Source organism: Pelobates fuscus, chromosome 12, assembly GCF_036172605.1.
Source record: "Pelobates fuscus isolate aPelFus1 chromosome 12, aPelFus1.pri, whole genome shotgun sequence".
NCBI classification, from domain to species: Eukaryota; Metazoa; Chordata; class Amphibia; order Anura; family Pelobatidae; genus Pelobates; species Pelobates fuscus.
The window spans coordinates 65727468-65744367 of NC_086328.1; the positions used below are offsets into that span (position 1 = coordinate 65727468).

Genomic DNA, 16900 nt, shown 5'->3' on the forward strand with positions numbered 1-16900 from the left:
CCGCCCCTTATTCGTCATCATTGAGTAAACTTTGACCCTGTACCTCACAGTCAGCAGACACATTCCAGCCAATCAGCAGCAGACCCTCCCTCCCAGACCCTCCCACCTCCATGACGAACAGGGGGCGGACCGAACATCACATATGTTCGCCCGCCGCGGCGACCGCGAACAAGCTATGTTCACCGCAAACTGTTCGGGACATCTCTACTTACCAATGCCATGTTTTAGAGTATGTAGGTGAATAATTATAAAGAGATATTTCTGTGTTAGCTTTGAGAAATGTATTTTATGTAAACATTTACTGAAATAATTATTTTAATTTTTTTAAAGAGGAATTGTCACTTCCCAAGATTTTAGTATTATGGTTACTTATCCCTATATTTAACAAATAAATATTGGTTAGGTGTGAAAAATAAAATTACATTTTAAAATTAAAATTGAATTCAACACCTCTTTATCTTGGATATGGGCACTTTCATTTTAGCTATTTGTCAATTATTGTTATAATATTTGCCCTTTAAAATTGTCAGTCAGCATAGAGAATACACACAGAGAAGGGGAGAAATTAAACAATGTTTCTATGTCTCCTTTTCATCTGTAATGTTCTGTTTTTTTCCTTTTTCTGGATTATGAAGTAATGTGATAAATCTTTTATATACATTTTAAAAAAGCACAGTGTCTTTAAAAATGTTAACATAAATTATAGATGGTTTTCATTTGTATTCTATAGTGTAAATTAAGGAGAAGTAACTGTTCCCCTTGAATATAAAAAGTATACATTTCCATAACATTTATACTGCATGCATGGGCTTCAAACTTAGTATAAATGCCACAGTCATTTGTACAAATCAGATACCATTTGGTGGTCATTCGTATGTGCATCACACCTTCAAAAGGTCACAATGCTCTAATATATCAAGCAGTGATGTAGTTCAGATGTGGCGAGCTGTTGAATGACTCATTCTGCCCTTCATCCAGGTGAAGCAGACTTTAATGAGAATAATTCTTCTAACACAGTAGCTGATCTATTCTAAGGACTAACTAGTCTTTCAACTCAAAAATATCCCAAAATCTGGGATAACAACTGGGGCACACTTGCCCTAAATGCTTTATACAAACTTGTTTACAAACTCACTTTTCTGATGTGGTTGTGGTCTATCATTGAATCAGTTGTTTTATCAGTACATATCTACTCTAGAATGCAAGCAGTATATCATAATTGTGCAGGTAAACCTGAGATATTTTGACATTGTCTATATAAGTGGCAGAAAAGTTGATTCAACAAAGCTGCCAAGGATAAATTCATAAATCTTGTCAGGTCATTGTAAGCCAGAGGGTTTTTGTTCAGGGACACAATATTTTTAACAATAAGAATAAAAACCTTGCTTAAACCAAGGCGATTCAGCAGTACACTGAATAAAAACAGCAGGTATCTGTCTACGTTTTTAATTTAATTTGAAAATGCACTACAAAATTCGTGTCACATTTTAGGAAAGAAAATCCCAATAGCAGTTCAAAATAGAGGGTTAATAATTTTTTTTTTAATAAAAGCCCTTCAGCTTAAACGTAATCCACTCTAAGTAATGTAAAGCTTCAAAGGTAGCCAATCTAAAAACGTTAAATAATAAAACCATGCTTAGGATGCAATGCAGCATCTGGGATATGTGGAAAAAATACCATTCACATAATTCATTTTCAGGCTTTGAGCACACTTGCATGAGCAATGATACTGTAATAGAGGATCATATGCTTGCATCGTCCATTAACATAGTCACTGTCTGTTAAAGAGTGTCAGGAATATTTGTCTAGAGGGAAAATCAGCTATACGATGCTCAAAAAATACAGTATCATATTACTCCACTGGATCTCTTGCGTTGGATGAGAGCTGAGTACACAGGGGTAACCTAGCTACCCTTGAGTTGCATACATTATCCTTGACTGTATTCTTTATATGCAGATTTTTAAAAGGTTCTTGCAGTTAAATAGTTAACAAGAGAATCTCAGTAAAAAAAACAAGAAACATTGGCTACAGTTTGCATTAAGTATGTTATGTTATAATTCTAACTGTGCAGTATAGTGACTATAGTCACAACAAAATGTATTTTCCAACTGTTTCCACAACATACTGCTCACATAATTGCATACAGGGAGCACACATTTTAATTAACAGTCAATTTAAACAGTTTAATTACCTGTAGTTTAATATTTAAATTACTGTTTCTCCTGAATGCCTCTGTTTGTTACTTTTGATTTGTTAAGAAGAGCTGATCAGTATGTTTTCTCACAATTATTTGATAGTTTTATATATATATATATATATATATATATATATATATATATTTTATATATATATATATGAATAGGTACGGTATGTGAACACATTACTGATAGGCATGAGTTATTCTGAATGTTTGTATGTTCTCATTTAAGCCCTGCTAAATCACACAAATGGTCAATACACTAATCATAAATACACATATGCTGCTCTTTTAGAAATGCATCTCAAGAGAATAAGAGGGAGTAGAAGGGTGGATTTAAATAACAACAACAAAAAAGTGTGCATTTGTAGAAAATAATTCAGTATTGAAATATACTGGTATAAGCAAAAAGGAAATAGACTTAACTATCTCAAAAGCAAACATGCCTTTTTTTCAATATAATATTTTTCTCCTTATGCTGTCTTTTTATACTTTGAGCTCAAGTTATAGTTGTTAAAATGAAGGGACTATTTTATCTTATTGGCTTTTCTTCTTGATGGCAAACACATGTCCGTTCCTAATCCTGAAGACCTCCTGCTTTTTATGAAGAGATTTTTGTTTAAAAAAATTAGTCAAAATATTAGCACGTACATGTAGGAGATGCACACCATATAGTCTGCACAAATCATAGGAGGTTTTCTAAAAAGGGATATAAAAGTGCCAGTGTTTGTCATATTAAATTCCACCAGTTTTTGCAGAAATTTAGAATGACCTGTAAAAAATAGAAGTGAGACAGAACACTTTTCTGTTGGAAAAAAAGTGGTGGAGAGATTGATAAATCTGTTGTGTCGCCAAAAACATTTTATATTTTCAGAAATGGTGGTTATGGTGCAACAGTAGTTACAGATGAAAAGACCCGACAGATATAATAAACTTTGCCAAATTCTCACCAACAATTTGATGTAAAGGTGTCACATCACTTTCAAAAATCTCCCCCATAGAGTCATAAAGAATCGAGTAGTTGTATATTTCAAATAGAGAACGGTGCCTGGTTCATTGTACTTATAAAAAAAAAAGAACCAAACTAAGTAAAAGACAATAGAGGGTCACGGGTGACATATTTCTAGACTAGTCCCTTGACACTTTGTAGAACTGCATTAGCAAAGAAAGGTTTGCATGTGAGTTATGCACTGTTTTAATATAGTAAGGTCTTCTCGTCTATTACCCAGTGTAGAGAGTGTTGTCAAATGCCTTTCATATGTTAGAAGGCTTGACCAGAGTGTTGTTCATGACATCAATTTGTAATGAATAGACATACAATCTTATTAATTGTAAGTGCTTGCACATATTTAACTTTTGCTTTATGTATATAGTTAGTATATTTCCCTTTTTATTAGATAACACATGAAAAAATTGTTCTTGCTGTATTAAGTAGGTATACATTTAATTGGGAATAATGCACTAAACAATTATACAGTATACAAGTCTGTGAAAGTTAGCTGTATACGTTAGTATTTATTACTATTGGACCTTGTTTTTTTCATCATATGTTTTTGTATTGTATTTTTAACTGATAAACTGTATGTATTAGAGGAAAATAATGCTATGGATTGGTTCTGAAGAGATATAAAGACGGATATGAGACGGAAGGCTGAGTGGTTTATAAATATCTCCTAAGATGGCGTTGATTTACCTAATACACATTTCACTGTAATGTATCTAATATTACGTATTATTTATAGGTTATTTATAGGTTATGGTTAGTGTTAATGTACTGTATGGATTAATTGTTAGTGTTAGGTTAATGTAGGTGTTAAAGAGAAATTATAGACACCCAGACTACTTTATCTCGTTTTTGAGAAACCGCAATGTTTACTTTGCAGAGTTAAAACTGCCTCTAGTGGCTCTCTACCAGGGCCGGACTGGCCCACCGGGATACCGGGAAATTTCCCGGTGGGCCGTCGGCACCTGGGGCCGGGCAGGCAGCTGGCTCACCTGCGGCCGCAGAGGAAAATTTCCTCAGGGCCGTCGGCACCTGGGGCCAGACAGAACAGCCTGCTCCCCCAGCGGCCGCCAGAAGAGCTTCCCCAGCCAGCGGCCGCCAGAAGGGCTCCCTCTGCGTCCGCCAGAAGAGCCAGCTCCTCCATGGCCACCATCAGACTGAGCTCCCCCATGCGGCCGCCAGCACACAAGTAGAAATTGTGTGTCACTGAGTGTGTGTGTGTCTGTGTCATGGTGTGTGTGTGTGTGTGTCTGTGTCATTGTCTGTGTCATGGTGTGTGTGTGTGTGTCTGTCTGTGTCATTGTGTGTGTGTCTGTGTCATGGTGTGTGTGTGTCTGTCTGTGTCATGGTGTGTGTGTCTGTCTGTGTCACGGTGTGTGTCTGTGTCAAGGTCTCTCTGTGTCGTGGTGTGTGTGTGTCTGTGTGTCATGGTGTGTGTGTCTGTCTGTGTCATGTAATGTGTGTCTGTGTCACAGTGTGTGTGTGTTTGTGTCACGGTCTGTCTGTGTCTCTGTGTGTGTGTCTCTGTCATTATGTGTGTGTGTCTCTGTGTCATGGTGTGTGTGTCTGTCTGTCTGTCTGGGTGTGTGTGTGTCTCTATCTGTCATTGTGTGTGTGTCTGTCTGTGTCACGGTCTGCCTGTGTCATGGTGTGTGTGTGTTTGTCATGGTGTGTGTGTGTTTGTATGTCTGTGTCATGTAATGTGTGTCTGTCTGTGTCACGGTGTGTGTGTGTGTGTCTGTGTCACGGTCTGTCTGTGTTATGGTGTGTGTGTGTCTTTTTTAAGGTGTGTGTCTGTCATGGTATGTGTGTCTCTGTCATGGTGTGTGTGTGTGTCTGTCTGTGTCATGGTGTGTCTGTCTGTCATGGTATGTCTGTGTTTCTGTCTGTGTCACGGTGTGTGTGTGTTTCTGTCTGTGTCATGGTGTGTGTGTGTGTCACGGTCTGTCTGTGTCATGGTGTGTGTCTGTCATGGTATGTGTGTGTGTGTATGTGTGTTTTTACTCACCTTTTTTTTCCCCCACGTGGCGCTGGTCTCCCCTCGACTGGCCCTGCCTCTATGGCTGAGATCATCAAGCTTGATGATCTCAGCCAAGGAAGCACCTCTAGTGACCGTCTGAGTGTCTGTCACTAGGAAGCAATGTAAACACTGCCTTTTCTATAAAAAGTCAGTGTTTATATTGAAAAGCCTGCAGGGACAGGCTATAGACACCAGAACCACTACATTAAGCTCTGTGTGTGTGTGTGTGTGTGTGTGCGCCTGCTAGTGAGTGGGCTTGCTTGTGTGTGTGTGTGCCTTCTACTGAGTGAGCTTGTGTTTTTATGTCAATGACCTTATGTATGTCAGTGAGATTGTTTGTCTGTGAGGCTGTGTATCAATCAACTTGTGTCAGTGAGATTGTCTGTGTCTGCATGTGAGTATGCTTACTGTATAATTAAAAATTTTACTCTGAAAGGCCCAAGATTTTATATTGGAAAAAGCAATATATATATATATATATATATATATATATATTTATATATATATATATATATACACAGGGCCGGCGCGTCCATAAGGCGGCACAGGCGGCCGCCTTAGGGCGCCAGAGGAGGGGGGCGCAAAAATCCGAATCCCCTGCCTCTGGCTGGAGACTCGGATTTTTTATCTCACCTCTCTCCCTGCAGCCAGCACACAGGAGCCTGGCAGTGAAGTCAGCCGTCCTCCTCTGATGATGTCAGAAGGGGGCGGGACTTCTACTGCTTCCAGACTCCCCAGCGGTCCTGACTCTATCTGCAGCAGCTCCAGCCTGTCCCAGCCGACCACCAGGGATAAGGTTCTCCCTCTTGGCCCAAGGTAAGCCCCTGGGAGGGAAAGGGGAATAACTTTTAGTATGTTTACTTTTATTTTATTTTTTTAAATCAAAACGTTTTTTTGTTTTTGTTTTTGCAGCCCCTCTCTACTGCCCCCACCATACTACCCCTGCCCCCACCATACTACCCCTGCCCCCACTATACTACCCCTGCCGCCACCATACTACCCCTGCCCCCACCATACTACCCCTGCCCCCACCATACTACCCCTGCCCCCACCATACACTATACTGCGCCCCCACCATACTGTCCCTGCCCCCACCATACTGCCCCTGCCCCCACCATACACCATACTGCCCCTGCCCCCACCATACTACCCCTGCCCCACCATACTACCCCTGCCCCCACTATACACTATACTGCCCCTGCCCCCACCATACTACCCCTGCCCCACCATACTACCCCTGCCCCCACTATACACTATACTGCCCCTGCCCCCACCATACTGCCCCTGCCCCCACCATACTGCCCCTGCCCCCACCATACTGCCCCTGCCCCACCATACTGCCCCTGCCCCCACCATACTGCCCCTGCCCCCACTATGATCCCCCTGCCCCCACTATGATCCCCCTGCCCCCACTATGATCCCCCTGCCCCCACTATGACCCCCCTGCCCCCACTATGATCCCCCTGCCCCCACTATGATCCCCCTGCCCCCACTATGATCCCCCTGCCCCCACTATACTCCCCCTGCCCCACTATACTCCCCCTGCCCCACCATAGTGCCCCTGCCCCCTCTACAGCACTTCTATTTCCCTCTATAGCCCCTGCCCCACCATACTGCCCCCTTTACAGCCCCTCTATAGCCCCTGCCCCACCATACTGCCCCTGCCCCCTCTACAGCCCCTCTATGCGTCTGCCCCACTATACTGCCCCTGCCCCCTCTATAGCCCCTGCCCCACCATACTGCCCCTGCCCCCTCTATAGCCCCTGCCCCACCATACTACCCCTGCCCCCTCTACAGCCCCTGCCCCACCATACTACCCCTGCCCCTTAACAGCCCCTCTATAGCCTCTGTCCCCACCATACTGCCCCAGCCCCCCCTCTACTGCCCCATGTGCCCCTCTCCAGCACTTCTACTTCCCTCTATAGCCCCTGCCCCCACCATTCTGCCCATGCCCCCTCTACGTCCCTCTATAGCGCCTGCCCCACCATACTGCCCATGCGCCCCCTATACAGCCCATGCCCCCCCTCTACAGCCCCTGTCCCCACTATACTGCCCATGTCCCCCTCTATTGCTTCTGTGACCCCCTCTTTATCCCCTGTGCCTCCTCTATTTCCCTCTACAGACCCTGCCCCCTGCCTCTGCCCCCCTTTCACACGCCTCTACTGCCTCTGTCTCCCCTACCCCCTATACAGCCCCTGTTCCCCCCGTCCCCCTCTCTACTTCCCATTTACCCCCACCATACTGTTCCTGTGACACTGCTTTATTGCCGCAGTGTCCCTCGTTACAGCCTGTGCCCACACCATTCTGCCCCTGTGTCCCCCTCTACTGCCCGTTTCCAACCACATTGCCCATTTGCTCCCACCACAGCCCCTATACTCCCTTCTACAGCCCCTAACTCCCTTACTTCACATCCCTTCCACTCCCTTGTACAGCCCTTATTCCCTTACTACAGTCCTTACCCCCACTACAGCCCCTCTCCCCCAATTGCTGCCCATATCCCCCACACTACAGCCCCTGTTCCCACTTGCAGCCATCAACCTACTTCAGTCCCTAACCCCCTACTACAGCCCCAATTCCCCACTACATTTACTAAGCCCCCAATTACAGCCCCTAACTCTTAACTACAGCCCCTGTCCCCCTACTACAGCCCCTAACTACTCAATTACAGCCCCTAACTCTCAACTACAGCCCCTGTCCCCCTGTCCCGGGGGGGGGGGGGAGGGGGGGGCGGCAAAATTCACCTTCGCCTGTGTAGCCAAAAATCTTTGCACCGGCCCTGTATATATATATATATATATATATATATATAAATCATCTGGGGTGGCAAGACATATAGCCTTACATATTACATGCAACAATATATGGCGCAATGACTTATGGGGCTGGCATAGATTTTTTTTCCAGGGCTGCTTTGGAATCCCCAGTTCGGCCCTGCTCTCTACCAGACAGTCATTAGAGGCTATTCCTGCCGTTTCACAGAGTTTGACAGGGTGAAAAGCTGCTGGATCTCCTCTTACTTTTGCAAGAGGACATCCAGCATGTTAAAAATACCCTAAGGAAAACACTAAGTCAATGCTTTACTTAGTGTGGGGAAGCCTAATGCGCATGGCACTTGCCGCGCATGTTCACTAGGTATCCCCATAGGCTGATGTTGTAGAAGGAGGAGACTGACACAGCTCAGAGGGACATTGGTGCTGGTATCAGGTAAGTGCGGGGGCAGAGTGTTTCTATAGTGTTATGAATACAGTTTTCCTTTAATGCTTTGTATTACTTTAGTGTAGGAGTTGTTATTTAGTGATAATGTTAGTGAAGTTTAGGGTTAATGTGATAGTGTAGTAAATGGGTTACTCTTCCATGTATTGTTTGTTTAGTGTAGGAGTTAAAACATAGTGTTAGTGTTGTGAAGACAGTAATGTAATAATATAGTATATGGATTACTGTTTAGTGAAGTGTGTTAGTATGAGTTAATGTTTAGTTTAGTGGAATGTATTAGTGTAGTGTAGGTGATGTTAATGTTTAGTGTGTTTTGTTAGTGTTGTGTAGAGGTTAATATGTATTGTAGTGTGTTAATGTAGTGTAGCAATTAATACTTTGTGTAGTTTAGGAATTAATGTTTAGTGGAACATGTGTCAGGGTACCTGAAGTCTCTACCTCCGAGAGAGGTAGAGACTTAGACGTCCATCCGTCCGGACGGGCTGTTTCCTCTGTTCCTCGCGGTCCATCCGGTCACGTAAACGCCGGCCGCGAGGGACTCACTTCCTTTTCTAGCATGACGTCCGGAAACCGACGTCATGACGCCAACCCGGAACGACCTGTCACTCAATCCTTCAGAGACTAATCAGGACTCGTCGGGGGCGTGTCTACCCTTCCGAGCCAGGGTATTTAAACTTGCTTCTCCCATTTGCTCATTGCCCTGTCGTGGTTCTAGTCTGCCTAGTCACACAGTGCTCTTGTATTTCTGTTATCCCTTTGGTTCTGACCCGGCTTGTTTGACTTACTCTGTTTATCTCTGTTACCCTTGACCCGGCTTGTTCCTCGCTTACCTGTCTTCTCGTTCCCTCGACCTCGGCTTGTCTTTGACTATTCTCTATATTCTCCGTACGTTAGTCCGGCCATTCTAAGGTCCGGTATACGTATCCTGTACCTGTTTGTACTCTGCGTGTTGGATCCCTGTCCCGATCCTGACATTACGACAGGGCCAATGGATCCTGCAAGTACAAACAGTCAAGCCTGCAAGCTTGGTCCTTCTGATCCTAGGTTCGAAGCCATGGAGCACAGAATGGATCAGATGGCGCTAGCACTACAGGCGTTATTGTCTCGTGCTAATAACCCGCCAGAGGAGACGCGTACTACTTCTATTTCTCCTGTGAGCTCAGGCCTAGAGGTAGCCACTGTAGGTGCCTCTTCCCGTATTACACCACCAGTACGTTATGGTGGCTCACCTGAGAAGTGTCGTGGTTTCCTTAACCAGATCAGTATCCACTTTGAATTACAACCTCGCTCCTATCCTACAGATAGGGCGAAGGTTGGATTTATTATCACCTTACTCATTGAGAAAGCTCTGAGATGGGCCAACCCATTATGGGAGAATGATAACCCTTTGGTATATAATTATAATGCCTTTGTAGCTGCCTTTAGAAGAACTTTTGACCCTCCTGGTAGAAAGGTCAATGCAGCTAGATTACTGTTGCGCCTGAGACAAGAGAACCGAACTCTTGTGGATTATGCACTAGAGTTCAGGTCTTTGGCAGCAGAAGTTAAGTGGAACGAGCAGGCATATATAGATGTATTTTTGAATGGGCTATCAGATGTAATCCTCGACGAGGTTGCTACTAGAGAGCTTCCTGAAAATTTGGAGGATTTAATTTCATTCATTTCTCGTATTGATGAGCGTTTAACCCCTTAAGGACACATGACATGTGTAACATGTCATGATTCCCTTTTATTCCAAAAGTTTGGTCCTTAAGGGGTTAAGAGAGAGACAGAACACTCGAGAGAGGAACCTTAGACCTTCATTTAAATTAGCTCCTGCATTTCAAAGTCCTGATTCCACTACCTCACTATGTCCTGAACCTATGCAGATAGGCAATACTCGCCTCTCAGAGGAGGAGAGGCAGTACAGGAGAAGGGAGGGATTATGCATGTATTGTGGAGTCAGAGGGCACCTACGCCTGAATTGTCCTAATCGTTCGGGAAACGCTCGCACCTAAGTTTCTCTAGAGGACAGGCCTTGGGTGTTTCTATTTTGTCCTCTACGCATAATTATAAAGATCACAGGCTTCTGCTACCAGTTTCTTTAACTTGGGAAAGGGGAGTACTAAGGACCATGGCTTTGATAGATTCCGGTGCTGCTGAGAATTTTATCGATCAAGCCTTTGCTACTAAACACACTATCCCATCCCAGTTAAGGGATACACCCTTGGCCGTTGAGGCCATAGATGGTAGACCTTTACTTGAGCCCAGGGCCGGTGCAAGGATTTTTGCCGCCCTAGGCAAAAGTAAAGTTTGCCGCCCCCCATCCCCCCCCGATATGACATCACAATGCCCCATGTTAACTAACGCAAGTGCTGCAGTGCCACCGTGTTTACATTAAAAGGCCTGCAGGGACAGGCTATAGACACCAGAACCACTACATTAAGCTGCAGTGGTTCTGGGGACTATAGTGTTTCTTTAATGTAAATTAGAGATTAGTGCCACAAATAATATACTAGATTGCCTACTTACAATCAGATGAGGATGGTGATGGGCTCTACCTGCAGTCTGGCTCCACTGGTCTGGTGTAGAACAGGCTCTCTGGAGGCTGTTTGTGTTCTGGGAGAACAGGAAGAAGGCTCAATTTTTTTAAGGCCCTTTGCACAGCTCAAGGTCTGGGCCCCAGGGTCCACCTTCATGTTCCACCAATTAGTTTGTTCACAGGAGTAGGGGATGTCCTGATATGTGTGTAAGGAATGCATTGTGTGAATCTGTGTTTGTATGTGTAAGGGCTGCAATGAGTGTTTCTGTGTATGTACGGGATGCAGGGTGTGCGTCTGTAAGGAATGCATTGTGTGTTTCTGTGTGTGTAAGGGATGCATTGTGTGTAAGGGTTGAATTGCTTGTGTGTGTGTGTCTGTGTGTAATGCATTGTGTGTTTTTCTGTGTGCAAGGGGTGCATTGTGTGTGTGTGATGGATGTCAATCTCTCCCCCCTCCCTTGTCACTCTCTTCTCCCCCTCTCCCTCCCTCGTCACTCTCTTCTCAACCCCCCTTGTCCTTCTCTTCTCCCCCCTTGTCCCTCTCTTCTCCCCCCATGTCCCTCTCTTCTCCCTCCTCTTGTCCCTCTCTTCTCCCCCCTCCTCCCTTGTCACTCTCTTCTCCCCTGCGTGTCCCTCTCTTCTCCCCCTCCCTTGTCACTCTCTTCTCCCCTCCCCACTCTCATTCCCCCTCCTAATCCCGTCAATTCCCCTCCCTGTCAATTTATCCCCCCCCTTTCAATTTATTCCCCCCACCCTGCCTGTCCATTTATTCCCCCACCCTGCCTGTCCATTTATTCCCCCACCCTGCCTGTCCATTTATCCCCCCCCCCTCCCTGTCCATTTATTCCCTCCCCCTCCTGTCCATTTATTCCCTCCCCCTCCCTGTCCATTTATTCCCCCCCTCCCTGTCCATTTATTCCCCCCCTCCCTGTCCATTTATTTCCCCCCCCTGTCCATTTATCCCCCCCCGTCCATTTATTCCCCCTTCCCTGTCTGTCCATTTATTCCCCCCTCCCTGTCTGTCCATTTATTCCCCCCACCCTGCCTGTCCATTTATTCCCCCCTCCCTGTCCTCCCCCCCTCCCTGTCCATTTATCCCCCCCCTGTCCATTTATTTCCCCCCCTCCCTGTCCATTTATTTCCCCCCCCTCCCTGTCCATTTATCCCCCCCTCCCTGTCCATTTATTTCTCCCCCCCTCCCTGTCCATTTATTTCTCCCCCCCTCCCTCTTCATTGATTTCTCCCCCCCCCTCCCTCTTCATTGATTTATCCTCCTCCCCTCCCTGTCCATTTATTTCTCCCCCTCCCTGTCCATTTATTTCTCCCCCCTTCATTGATTTCTCCTCCTCCCCTCCCTCTCCATTTATTTATCTCCCCCCCCCCTCTCTATTTATTCCCCCCACCCTCCCCTACCTCTATAGTAGCGTGGCCGAGCTCTGTATCATGGTCCGCGGGTACAGGGAGCTTTTGTTTCCTGTACCCGGCGGACTAACAGGAAGTGAACACCAGTGTTCACTTCCTGTTAGTCCGTCCGAGTACAGGAGACAGATGCTCCCTGTACCGGCGGACTATACTGCGCTCGGTCACGCTACAGAGAGGGAGTGACAGGAGGGAGCGCTGAGCGCTTCCCTCCTGTCAGCCCCCTCCCTCTCCTCATGCTGTGCCCGGGCGGTGCGCCCTCATGGACGCACCAGCCCGGGCAAAGCTGCAGCCGCCTGAGGCTCTCTACAGAGCGCTCGGGCGGCTGCAGCATTAGGGGGGCCGGCGCTCCTGGCGGCGCCCCTACCGAAGGGGCGCCCTAGGCGGCTGCCTAGTCCGCCTTACAGGTAGCGCCGGCCCTGCTTGAGCCTGTTATCTCTCGTGAGACCATCCCAGTTAGCTTAACTGTTGGTATCTTACACGAGGAAAATGTATCGCTTATGCTTATTTCATCTCCTTCTGTTCCCATAGTCCTGGGTTACCCATGGTTAAAAAGACATAACCCTATTATTGATTGGGAGTTAGGGGAGATACTCTCATGGGGCCAGGGTTGCCAGGAGAATTGTTTACGGAGGGTTTCCCCATTGGGTGTAATTAACACACCAGGTAGTTCTGCCCAGTCTACAGAGATATAGATACCGCCCCTGTACCTAGACTTAAAAGCAGTATTCGACAAAAAGAATGCTGATACTCTACCTCCACACAGGACCTTTGATTGTAAAATTAACTTACTACCTGGTACCATGCCTCCGAGGGGCAATGTATACCCCCTATCCACTAAGGAGAATTCAGTTCTAGAGGAGTATATTCGGGAGAATCTAGACAAGGGATTCATTAGGAGATCTTCTTCTCCTGCCGGGGCTGGTTTTTTTTTTGTTAAAAAGAAGGATGGTTCACTAAGACCTTGCATTGATTACCGAGGTTTGAATAAGATAACCATCAGAAATGCCTATCCGATTCCCTTGATTACCGAGCTGTTTGATCGTCTGAAAGGCTCTAAAATTTTCACCAAGTTGGACCTCAGAGGGGCATATAACTTGGTGAGAATCCAGCAAGGACACGAGTGGAGGACAGCGTTCAATACCCGTTATGGGCATTATGAATACACGGTCATGCCTTTTGGTCTTTGTAACGCACCTGCAGTTTTTCAGGATTTGATTAATGAGGTTCTTAGGGAATTTCAACATGATTGTGTTATTGTATACCTGGATGACATACTGATACACTCTAGAGAGGTTGAGACCCACCACAGACAGGTCAGAAAGGTATTACACAAACTCCTGCAACATGGCTTATACTGTAAATTGGAGAAATGTAGCTTTGACCAGTCTCAGATAGACTTTCTTGGATACGTGATTTCTGGGGAAGGCTTTAAGATGGACCCTGACAAACTCCAGTCCATTTTAGAGTGGCCTTTGCCTAAGGGACTCAAGGCTATTCAGAGGTTTATTGGTTTCTCCAATTATTATAGGCGCTTCATTAAGGGATACTCTTCCATTATTGCACCTATTACCAATATGACCAGACAGGGGGCTGACACTAAGACTTGGTCTAATGAAGCTCTCGCTGCTTTCAAGACTCTCAAGGATCTTTTTGCTTCTGCTCCAATTCTAGTCCATCCTGATACGACTCTGCCGTTCCTACTCGAGGTCGATGCCTCTGAGACTGGCTTAGGGGCTGTTCTGTCGCAAAGGTTAGGGGTGGATAAACCACTACACCCTTGTGGTTTTTTTTCTAAGAAACTGTCTGGCCCTGAAAGTAGATATGACATTGGCGACAGGGAACTCTTAGCGGTCATTATGGCCTTAAAGGAGTGGAGACATTTATTGGAGGGGACCTTACATCCTGTTACTATTTTGACGGATCACAAGAACTTGTCTTATATTGGGGCAGCTAAACGACTGTCCGCCAGACAAGCTCGTTGGTCCTTATTCCTGACCCACTTCAATGATGTGCTTACTTATAGACCTGGTTCTAAGAACTCCAAAGCCGATGCTTTGTCTCGCCAATATGAACCTTCTACTATATCTGAACCGGTTCTTTCCTCTATAGTTCCGAAATGCAATATTATCGCCAACACGAATCTCAGGATTCACTCTCCGTTACTTGCCAAGATCATTAAACTGCAACATCTAGCTCCTAAACAGACTCCTGAAGGTCGACGTTTCGTTCCTCCTGCTCTACAACTGGAACTGTTGCAATGTTTCCACAACAGCAAGGTGGCTGGACATCCTGGTATTCGCAAGACATGTGCTTTGATCTCTAAGGACTTCTGGTGGCCTGATTTACGGAAGGATATTAAAGATTTCATCGGTGCATGTGAGGTTTGTACTAAGACCAAGCAACCTCATACCCTTCCTTGTGGATTTCTGCACCCCTTAGAGGTTCCAGAGAAGCCATGGTCCTGTTTGGCTATGGACTTTATTGTCGATTTACCTATCTCTAAAAAACAGACTGTTATCCTCACCGTGGTTGACAGATTCACCAAGATGGCTCACTTCGTTCCTCTGCCTAAACTCCCGTCTTCTCCCGAATTGGCGGAGATATTCGCAAGGGAGATTTTTCGATTACATGGGATACCCTCCCAAATTGTATCTGACAGAGGTTCCCAATTTGTTTCCCGTTTTTGGAGGTCCTTCTGCTCTCAACTGGGTATCAAATTGAATTTCTCTTCTGCCTATCATCCTCAGTCCAACGGAGCTGCTGAACGCACCAACCAAAAGATTGAACAATATTTACGTTGTTTTGTTTCCGAACACCAGGACGATTGGGTTGGTTTGATTCCTTGGGCGGAGTTTGCACACAACAATCTCGTTTGTGATTCTACTCGTTCAAGCCCCTTCTTCATGAATTATGGCTTTCATCCATCTAGTCTCCCTTCGGCTTCTTCTTCCCAGGGGGTGCCGTCGGTTGATGTTCATGTTGCCAATTTGAGGAAGTTGTGGGATCAGACTCGACAGATTCTTCTGCACAATTCTATGCTGGTTAAGAAACACGCTGATAAACGTAGAAGGGCGGCTCCGGTGTTTGTTCCAGGTGATAGAGTATGGTTGAGCACAAGAAACATCCGTTTAAAAGTGCCTTCCATGAAGTTCGCTCCTCGTTATATTGGACCTTACAGGGTGCTAACTCGCATTAACACAGTTGCGTATCGTCTAGCTCTTCCAACTGCCTTACGCATCCCTAACTCATTTAATGTTTCATTGTTGAAACCACTAGTCTGTAACAGATTTTCCTCCACATCATCCTCTCCTCGCTCTGTTCAGGTGGAGGGTCAGGAGGAGTATGAGGTTAACTCTATTATCGATTCTCGAATCTCCCGGGGGAGAGTACAATATCTGGTCGATTGGAAGGGATATGGTCCTGAGGAGAGGAGTTGGGTACCTCAGGAGGATGTTCATGCTCCTCGTCTCCGCAGGGCGTTTCACTCCCGCTTCCCATCTCGTCCCGGTTCCTTCCGCCCGGTGGGCGTATCTGAGGGGGGGGTACTGTCAGGGTACCTGAAGTCTCTACCTCCGAGAGAGGTAGAGACTTAGACGTCTATCCGTCCGGACGGGCTGTTTCCTCTGTTCCTCGCGGTCCATCCGGTCACGTAAACGCCGGCCGCGAGGGACTCACTTCCTTATCTAGCATGACGTCCGGAAACCGACATCATGACGCCAACCCGGAACGACCTGTCACTCAATCCTTCAGAGACTAATCAGGACTCGTCGGAGGCGTGTCTACCCTTCCGAGCCAGGGTATTTAAACTTGCTTCTCCCATTTGCTCATTGCCCTGTCGTGGTTCTAGTCTGCCTAGTCACACAGTGCTCTTGTATTTCTGTTATTCCTTTGGTTCTGACCCGGCTTGTTTGACTTACTCTGTTTATCTCTGTTACCCTTGACCCGGCTTGTTCCTCGCTTACCTGTCTTCTCGTTCCCTCGACCTCGGCTTGTCTTTGACTATTCTCTATATTCTCCGTACATTAGTCCGGCCATTCTAAGGTCCGGTATATGTATCCTGTACCTGTTTGTACTCTGCGTGTTGGATCCCTGTCCCGATCCTGACAACATGTTAGTGTAGGGTAGGGGTCAATATTTAGGGTAGTGTGCTAGTGTATAGGTTAATGTTTAGTGGAGTGTGTTAGTGTAGCGTAGGGGTTAATGTTTAGTGTAGTGTGTTAGTGTATGGGTAATGTTAAGTAAAGTGTGTTAGTGTAGTATATGGGTTAATGTTTACCGTAGTGTGTTAGCATAGTGTCTGGGTTAATGTTTAGCATAGTGTGTTAGTGTAGCGTAGGGGTTAATGTTTAGTGTAGTGTGTCAGTGTATGGGTAATGTTAAGTAAAGTGTGTTAGTGTAGTGTATGGGTTAATGTTTACCGTAGTGTGTTAACATAGTGTCTAGGTTAATGTTTAGCATAGTGTGTTAATGTAGTGTAGGGATTAATGGAAGAACTTTATTTTTAGGGCAGCACTGGGTTACAT

The 16900-nt window shown here is 45.7% G+C and overlaps 1 protein-coding gene across 1 annotated transcript in view; it reads left to right on the plus strand.

The window, feature by feature from the left end:
* The window catches only part of LTBP3 (latent transforming growth factor beta binding protein 3), a 275491-nt gene that overhangs the window by 97213 nt on the left and 161378 nt on the right, over positions 1-16900 (plus strand). The gene's annotated exons all lie outside the window — the stretch shown is intronic.